The sequence below is a fragment of the Trichomycterus rosablanca genome, chromosome 4, assembly GCF_030014385.1.
Source record: "Trichomycterus rosablanca isolate fTriRos1 chromosome 4, fTriRos1.hap1, whole genome shotgun sequence".
Classification (NCBI taxonomy): Eukaryota; Metazoa; Chordata; class Actinopteri; order Siluriformes; family Trichomycteridae; genus Trichomycterus; species Trichomycterus rosablanca.
The window spans coordinates 19,675,617-19,685,221 of record NC_085991.1 but is presented as its reverse complement, the minus strand read 5'-3'; the positions used below and the strand labels follow the sequence as shown (position 1 = coordinate 19,685,221).

Genomic DNA, 9,605 nt, shown 5'->3' with positions numbered 1-9,605 from the left:
GATGTTTTCTTGACATGTTGTATTTTAAGTAAATACTTCTGAAGTGAAATAAAGAAAAAGAATGTTATTATTCTGTCTGTTTTTCTATAAACATTTCTAATTGATATTTAAAACGTAATTAACATGAAAACTAAGAAGAAATCAATATTTTTGTCCATTGAGCTCAAGATAATAAGTAGAATTATTGGGGAAACCAGTTGGTATAACAAAAAAAAAAAAGTTTAATCAACTTGCCTTTTAGATGTAATAACTTAATGATTTAAGTTATGCTAACTCAAGTTTTCATTATAAATTACTTAACTTTTTTAAGGCAAGCGGTTTCCCCAAATTTTTTAAGTAGGTTGAACTCATCCGGGCTTACAGTGTAGAACGGATTTGTGGCGTTTTTGCCTTGGAAAAAAAGTGGTCGTCCAGAGCTATTTTTGGATAGGCAGCGTTTACATAAAAAGCTTGTTGATACAAACGTTACGGTATTTTAGATCAGCTTTAGCACTGGGCACATAATTAGCCGTTTGCACTATTTCTTAGGCTAATTTGACCGTTTCATGATTGAGCTATGCCAAACCTGTGGGCATGCTTGTCAGGTGGATTTTTACAGTGTTTTTTTTTTCTTTTTTGTAGATCAATTTGAAATGATCATTTTTTTCTTCTGTTTTGGTTGAACCAAGTGGTTTTTTTTTTTCTTATTTTCAGGCAAATGTCGGCGTGGTCGTTTTGATGTTGCAGAATAGCGGCGTTTGCGTTCGGTGAGGTTTGTGCTGGTGTGATGAGTAGACGAGTGGAGCTCACCGTGAGTTTGAACGGTGTGTGATTCGGTGTCTCTGTTCGGCGGTGCCTCTACACCTCATACTTACCTGGCAGGGGCGAGACCATGATCAAGAAGGTGGTTCACCCAGGGCGAGGCTCAGCCATTGCACTCCGGTTGTGCTGACCGCTGCGAATTCCCCAAATGTGGGAATCTCGACTGCATAATTGCTGATAGTGGGGGACTGCGTTCGCGCTCTCCCCTGATTTCTGTGGTGGCAAAAATAGAGTTTGTAGATTTTAGCCGACCGTCGTTATTCGATGTGCAGCTCGGATCAGGAGAACGGATTTGTGGCATTTTTGCGTTGGGACAAAAGTGGTCGTCCAGAGCTATTTTTGGAAAGGCAGCGTTTACATAAAAAGCTTGTTGATACAAACGTTAAAGAGACCGGTATTTTAAATCAGCTTTAGCACTGGGCCAGGCACGTGCACAGACATTTTTGGGGGCAGGTGCTCAAGCCAAAAAAAGGGCACCCATCGCCAAAATTATTAATAAAATAAAAAATGAAAAAACACAGTAGGATATTTAACTTATATATAAAGTTAGTGGGGGACTGCGTTCGCGCTCTCCCCTGATTTCTGTGGTGGCAAAGACAGAGCTTGTAGATTTTAGCCGACCGTGTTCAATTAGTTTCTTGTTCTGTATGATTTTCATTCTGATTCGTTGTTCTTTTGCGTGCAGTTCCGATCAATTGGACAGATTCATGGGGAAAAAAGTGGTCGTTCAGAGCTATTTTTGGATAGGCAGCGTTTACATAAAAAGCTTGTTGATACAAACGTGAAATAGAACGCTAATGTCTGATAATGAGGGACCGCGTTCGCGCTTTCCCTTGATTTCTGTGGTGGCAAAGCAGGAGCTTGTAAAATTGAGCGAGACCGTTTTCATTTTTTTCTTGTTCTGTATGATTTTCATTCTGATTCGTCGTATTTCGATTTGCAGCTCGGATCAGTAATGACATTAAAACAACATTTTAAAGCGTTAAAAATGCTAAGACAAGCATTTGAGGCATAGAAAAGGAGTGTTTTAGACGTGTATGTCTTGTCTTCCAGTTCGCTATATGCCTTATGAAAACTTTCTAGAAAAGGACTTTCTAGCAAAGTAGAAGAGTGTTGTAGTTTATTGAAACAATTCGTTTCATTCGTTTATAATGTTATTAAAACATGGTTTTTAAATTTCAGACAAGCTCAGACAGGAGTTTAATGAACAGTGATGAAGTGTTTTGGTGCTTTTAAACTTATCACTAAATTCGTTCAAAATGACACTGGAACATGCTTTTTAAGAGTCATAGTAGTTTAACCAAATGCTTAGAGCACAGTCTTTGAGTGTCTTACTGTTTTAAAACTTTTCATTTTCGTTCATAATGACATTGCAAAGTGCGTTTTAAGAGCCAGAGAAGCTTAAAAACCGTTTTATGCACAGCAAAAGAGTGTTTTGTTGTTTTTCAACTTTTCTTTTCTTTCGTTCATAATGATTTGGAAACAATGTCTTTTAACAACAGAGAAGCACAGAAAAACGTCTAATGCTCAGAGAGACGTTTTAAACACACTAGTGGAGTGTTTTAGTCAGTGGTGTATAGTAACGAAGTAATAATACTTCGTTACAGTACTTAAGTAGTTTTTTGAAGTATTTGTACTTTACTGGAGTATAAAAATTTTCAGCAACTTTCACTTTTACTCCACTACATTTTCTAAAGAAATTGTGTACTTTTACTCCGACACATTCGCTGTATGTAAATTCGTTACTCGTTACTACAAAATGAAAGTTAAATGATGTGAGGTGTGACGGACTGCACGCTGGTTTGGTGAATCTGCGCCTGTAAGTTAGACGGTGGTTAAACACATTAATGCGCATGTGCAAACGTTCTCTAAAAGCTATCGGAGTTTTCTAAAAGTGCGTCGTTCACCCAAAGACACGCAAATATGGACATTTCAGAAGCTCCCCGTCCTACACACTGATGTAAGTTAACAATGATTAACAAAGTAAAGCTGCAGCATCAGCGTTTTTTAATATTATTAGCATTAACATTGTTCAGATATCTACCTTCCATTTTTACCGATTACATTCGAACCACAAATAAAACGTTTCATTAAATTTGTTTGGAATTCATTGACTGCAAAACTCATGAAGACACGTCCATTATTTTTAAAAACTCACCTATACGGACAAATATTTCCTCAGATTAATTTCTGTATTAGACCGGCAGAGGAGAGATTCATGGTGCTGAGGAACATGTACGTCTTAAACCCTTTAATGATCTCAACAAGAACTTAACTTATCCAACTTATTATTAATGATTTTTCAGCTGTTGGCTTCAAGTTAGAAATGGTGTTTTCTTAAAGTAAGAATACCAATATTTTTTTAGTTTAACACATGCCATTCAGTGAGTAGATACGGCCCCAAAGAATATTATTTAAATACAGCTCATTTTACTCAAATATTTTGATTTAAAATAATGGTTGAACAGATCATTAAAGGGATAAAAGTGCCACACGTTTTGTTAAACTCTCTTGAGTTTTGCTTTAAATTAATTATGCCAAAATTATTTCTTTGTTATTGAAATATACTACCCAAATAAAAAAATGGGACAGTATACTTACAGTTTCTTACATTTACATCGACTCACATTCTAAAGACGTTGGAACAGGAACATTTAGGGCTAGTAATAAGTTAAAAAAACAACTAAATAATATCATGATTTCAAACAGGTGATGTCAACAGTTGATTATGATCATGAATTGGCACAAATCATGTTCAAATGAAAGGAAGAAAACAGGTTAATTGTTAAGGTGTTTTACAGGCTTAAAAGAATAATCTTTATATTTAAAATGACCGCTTCCATTTATACTAACAGCATTTACTTTGACTTCTACTTTTAATACTTAAGTACATTTAATATCAAATTACTTTTGATACTTAAGTACATTAAACATCAGATACTTTTAGACTTTTACTCAAGTAATATTCTAAAAGGTGACTTTAACTTCTATCAAAGTAAATTTCTGGTAAGATACTTGTACTTTTACTCAAGTATGGCCTTCCGGTACTTTATACACCACTGGTTTTGGTAAACATAAACATAAACTTAGTGTCTAATGTTTTTTTACTTTTACTTCAATTAGAATGAAATTGAAACAAAATTTTTAAGCGTGACAAAAGCTCAGACAAGCATTCGAAGCATAGAAATGGAGTGTTTTAGAGGTGTATGTCTGGTTTTCAAGTTCGTTTTTAATGTCATTTTTACATGCTGTTTATAATGTTATTAAAACATAAAAACCATGTTTTACTAACATTATAAACGAAGAAAACGAATTGTTTCATTACACTACAACACTCGTCTACTGTGCTAGAAAGTCTTGTTAAAGCTTTTTTGGCGCTGAAAAAGCACTCATCAACTGTGCTTGAAATGATTCATTAAGCTTTTCTGTGGCTTAATCAGCATGTAACAATGACATTAGGAACGGACTTGAAGACAAGACATACACCTCCAAAACACTCCACTTCTATGCTTCTTTGCTGTTTTAGCGCCAAAAGTGAAAGTATTCGTTCATAATGACATTGAAACAATATCTTTTAACATGATAGAAGCGCAGCAAAGCGTCTAAAGCTCAGAGAAACGTTTTAAACACTCTAGTGGAGTATTTAAGTGGTTCTTATCTTTTACTTCGTTCATAATAACATTGCCCAAAGCATACTCTGAGTCGGACATCCATAAACAAGCGTTTGAAAGCACAGTAGTGAAGAACTTTAGTGTTTTTAAACTTTTCTTTTACTTCGATTAGAATTACATTGTAAAATGCTTTTTCAAAGCCAGAGAAGCTTCAAAAAGCGTTTCATGCACAGGAAAATAGTGTTTTGTTGTTTTTCAACTTTTCTTGTTTATTGTTCATAATGACATTGAAACAATATCTTTGAACATGAGAGATGCGCAGACAAGCGTAGAAAGTTCAGAGAGACGTTTTAAACACACTAGTGGAGTATTTGAGTGGTTCTTATCTTTTACTTCGTTCATAATCACATTGCCTAAAGAATTTTCAGCGTAAGAGTCATAAACAAGCTTTTCAAAGCACAGTAGTAAAGTACTTTAGTGTCTTTACACTTTTCTTTTACTTCGATTAGAATGACATTAAAACAACATTTGAAAGCGTGACAAATGCTCAGATAAGAATTTCAAGCATAGAAGAGTAGTGTTTTAGGGCTATATAGTACAGTAGAAGAGCGTTATAGTGTATTGAAACATTTCGTTTCATTTGTTTATAATGTTATTCAAACATGCTTTTGTTAAATGTCAGAGAAGCTCAGTCAGGAGTTTAACGAACAATGATGAAGTGTTTTGATGGTTGAATGACAGTGTAACATGCTTTTTACGAGTCAGAGTAGTTCATCCAAATGCTTAGAGCACAGTCTTTGAGTGTTTTTAAACGTTTTATTTTCGTTCATAATTTTAATGTAAAATGCTTTTTCATAGCCAGAGAAGCTTCAAAAAGCGTTTCATGCTCAGCAAAAGAGTGTTTTGTTGTTTTTCAAATTTTCTTGTCTTTTGTTCATAATGACACTGAAACAAAAACTTTTAACATGAGAGAAGCGAATTAAAGCGTCTAAAGCTCAGAGGAACGTTTTAAACACACTAGTGGAATATTTTAGTGGCTGTTATCTTTTCTTTTACTTCGTTCATAATCATACTGGCCAAAGCAAAAAAAAAAGTTTAAAGCACAGTCGAGTAGTACTTTAATGCTTTTAGACTTTTTTGTTTTTACTTAGAATGTCATTGAACCAACATTTTAAAGCGTGACAAAAGCTAATTGAATCATTGAAGTGGAGTGTTTTGTAGGTGTATGACTTGTCTTCAAGTTCGTTTTTAATGTCATTGTTACATGCTGTTTAAGCCTCAGAAAAGCTTAAAGAAGCATTTCAATCACAGAGGATGAAAGCTGTTTTAGCGCCAAAAGTGGAAGTATTAGTTTATTATGACATTGAAACAATATCTTTTAACATGATAGAAGCGCAGAAAAGCGTCTAAAGCTCATAGAAACGTTTTAAACACATTAATGGAGTATTTAAGTGGTTCTAATAATTTACTTCGTTCATAATAACATTGCCCAAAGCATACAGGAGCGCAGAGAAAGCTCAGAGAAACGTGTTAAACACACTAGGGAAGTATTTTAGTGGCTCTTATCTTTTCTTTAATTCGTTCATAAACACATTGCCCAAAGATTTTTTAAGAGTGATGAAGCCAAAAACAAAAGTTTTAAAGCACAGTCGAGGAGTACGTTAATGTTTTCAAACTTTTCTTTTACTTCAACTAGAATGAAATTGAAACAACATTTAAAAACTGACAAAAGCTCAGACAAGCATTTGAAGCATACAAGTGGAGTGTTTTGAAGGTGTATGTCATGTCTTCCAGTTCGTTTATAATGTCACTGTTACATGCTGTTTCTGCCTTAGAAAAGCTTGAAGAAGAATTTTAAGCACAGTTGATGAGTGCTGATTCAGCGCCAAAAAAGCTTTAACAAGACGTGAAAGCGCAGTAGACTAATGTTGTAGTGTAATGAAACAATTCGTTTTCTTCGTTTATAATGTCATTTAACCAATGGTTTTAATGTCAGAGAAGCTCAAATAGGATTTTAATGAAATGCGTTTTAATGTTTATAATCATAATAATAATATGATAATAAGAGCCAGAGAAGCTTAAACAAGCATTTCGTGCACATTAAGAGTGTTTTGTTGTTGTTGAAACAATATCTTTAAACATGATAGAAGCGCAGAAAAGGGTCAGAGAAACGTTTTAAACACACTAGTTGAGTATTTAGATGATTCTTTTTTTAAAATTTGTTCATAATCACATTGCCCAAAGCATTGTCAAAATCATAAATCCATAAACTAGCGTTTGAAAGCACAGTATTGAAGAACTTTAGTGTTTTTAAACTTTTCTTTTACTTCGATTAGAATGACATTAAAACAACATTTTAAAGCGTGAAAAATGCTAAGACAAGCATTTGAGGCATAGAAGAGGAGTGTTTTAGACGTGTATGTCTTGTCTTCCAGTTCGCTATATGCCTTATGTAAACTTTCTAGGAAAGGACTTTCTAGCAAAGTAGAAGAGTGTTGTAGTTTATTGAAACAATTCGTTTCATTCGTTTATAATGTTATTAAAACATGGTTTTTAAATTTCATAGAAGCTCAGACAGGAGTTTAATGAACAGTGATGAAGTGTTTTGTTGCTTTTAAACTTATCACTAAATTCGTTCAAAATGAAACTGGAACATGCTTTTTAAGAGTCAGAGTAGTTTAACCAAATGCTTAGAGCACAGTCTTTGAGTGTCTTACTGTTTTAAAACTTTTCATTTTCGTTCATAATGACATTGCAAAGAGCGTTTTAGGAGCCAGAGAAGCCTAAAAAGCGTTTTATTCACAGCAAAAGTGTCACGAGGGGCTCTACGGCTAGACAAAAGGGCGGACACACATGCAGAGATGTGAACTAAAGCAAGGATATATTTATTAATGAAGACAAGTGCTATTTACATAGTAACACAACCTAAGCACACGGCTAGTAACATAAGCTAAGCACATGGCTAGTAACACAAGCTAGAAACAAACCTCCAAACAGAGTCCAAAACAGAGTTCCACACCATAAACCCAGTTCAGTTCAACAGTTCTCAGAGTCTGTAGAGAAGCTGCCTCCTTTTATTAGGAGCAGCTGGAGCTAATTAGCCCAGAAGAGCCAATCAGGAATGGGGTGTGGCAGGAGACAGTGTGCTCATGGAGAGGGGGGCGTGGCACCTCAGGAGCACACACAGAGGCTCAAAGCGTGACAGATGCCCCCCCCCAAAGGCACTACTCCCGGAGTGCCTTTACCAAAAAAAAAAAAAAAACCAAGGAGGTCCTGGGCCCTGCGGGGCAAATTTGAAGTCATTTAAAAAGTTCCGAGGCAGGCATGACAAAAATGCTGGAACGCAGGCCGCGGACGGAAAACCAGAAGCGCCGACGAGGGGCAGCGCCGTCGAGAGACCAGAGGCACCGTCGGAAGGCGCCAACTTGAGACCAAAAACCAGCTGCGTGGAGCCTGGCGAAGAGGCTTCAGGAGTCAGCTGAGATGACCCTTGAGAAGAGGCGTCCGGAGTCAGCTGCGAGGACCCTTGAGAAGAGGCGTCCGGAGTCAGCTGCGAGGACCCTTGAGAAGAGGCGTCCGGAGTCAGCTGCGAGGACCCTGGCGAAGAGGCGTCCGGAGTCAGCTGCGAGGACCCTGGCGAAGAGGCGTCCGGAGTCAGCTGCGAGGACCCTTGAGAAGAGGCGTCCGGAGTCAGCTGCGAGGACCCTTGAGAAGAGGTGTCCGGAGTCAGCTGCGAGGACCCTGGCGAAGAGGCGTCCGGAATAAGCTGCAAAAACACTGGAGAAACGTCATTAATCAGCTGCACAAATCCTTGAGAATCTCCTTGATTCAGCTGTGAGGACCCTGGAGAGGCGTCCGGAATCAGCTGCAAAAACCCTTGAGAAACTCCTTGAAACAGCTGTGAGAACCCTGGAGAGGTGTCCAAAGTCACTTGCGAAAACACTGGAGAAACATCATTCAGCTGCGTGGACCCTGGAGAGGCGTCCGAAGTCAGCTGCGAAAACACTAGAGAAACGTCACTCAGCTGCGAGGACCCTGGAGAGGCGTCCGAAGTCAGCTGCGAAAACACTGGAGAAACGTCATTCAGCTGCGAGGACCCTGGAGAGGCGTCCAAAGTTAACTGCGAAAACACTAGAGAAACGTCACTCAGCTGCGAGGACCCTGGAGAGGCGTCCGAAGTCAGCTGCGAAAATCCTTGAGAAACTCATCGAAACAGCTGTGAGGACCCTGGAGAGGCGTCCGGAGTCAGCTGCAAAAATCCTTGAGAAACTTCTTGAAACAATGGTGAGGACCCTGGAGAGGTGTCCGAAGTCACTTGCGAAAACACTGGAGAAACGTCACTCAGCTGCGAAAACACTGGAGAGGCGTCCGAAATCAGCTGCTTGGACCCTGGATATGCGTCAAAAGTCCGCTGTTTGGACCCTGGAGAGACTGGACTCGGCTGCGAAAACACTGGAGAGGCGTCCGAAATCAGCTGCTTGGACCCTGGATATGCGTCAAAAGTCAGCTGTTTGGACCCTGGAGAAACTGGACTCGACACAGTAGCTGGACTAGTTTGAACTAGTGAAGAAGACATGGACTGGACTGACTTTGACACTGGCGAACGTAAAGCTACCCAAACTGGCAGGATACAATCATAAACCTTCCTAACCAAAGACTTAGACTGAACACGAGTCAAGGAAACAGACGGACTTGGCAAAGGACTCACCCGAACCTGAGTACCAGAAAATTTATCCCGCATGAGGCCCTCAAACCCTTGCACTGAGTTAAGCTCAGCTCCCTTCTCAGTCCAGAGCTTCGTAGCCCATCTGCGAGCTGCACCACTAAGCCCAGACATCATAAACAGCACTTGCTGTTGTTCAGTGGGCTTAGGGTCACTGAGGTACTGCAAATAGAGCCGGCTCTGAAGGAGGAAGCCTTCAACACTATGGTTGCTTCCATCATAGAGAGCTGGCCTACAAAGTGCAAAGGTCTGATGGAACCCCATGGAGTTAAACTCCGGGAATTCCATAACCACCGCCATCTCGCTGTGTCCTAACGCGGGAGAACTATTATGTCACGAGGGGGTCTACGGCTAGACAAAAGGGCGGACACACACGCAGAGATGTGAACTAAAGCAAGGATATATTTATTAATGAAGACAAGTGCTATTTACATAGTAACACAACCTAAGCACACGGCTAGTAACATAAG

At 38.6% G+C, this 9,605-nt stretch overlaps 1 non-coding gene across 1 annotated transcript; it reads left to right on the top strand.

Moving 5' to 3' along the window:
* The first annotated feature begins 846 nt into the window (after positions 1-846).
* LOC134313182 (U1 spliceosomal RNA) lies at positions 847-1,010 on the top strand. The gene has a single exon (XR_010012077.1). It is a non-coding gene; the product is annotated as a U1 spliceosomal RNA (small nuclear RNA).
* The last annotated feature ends 8,595 nt before the right edge of the window (positions 1,011-9,605 follow it).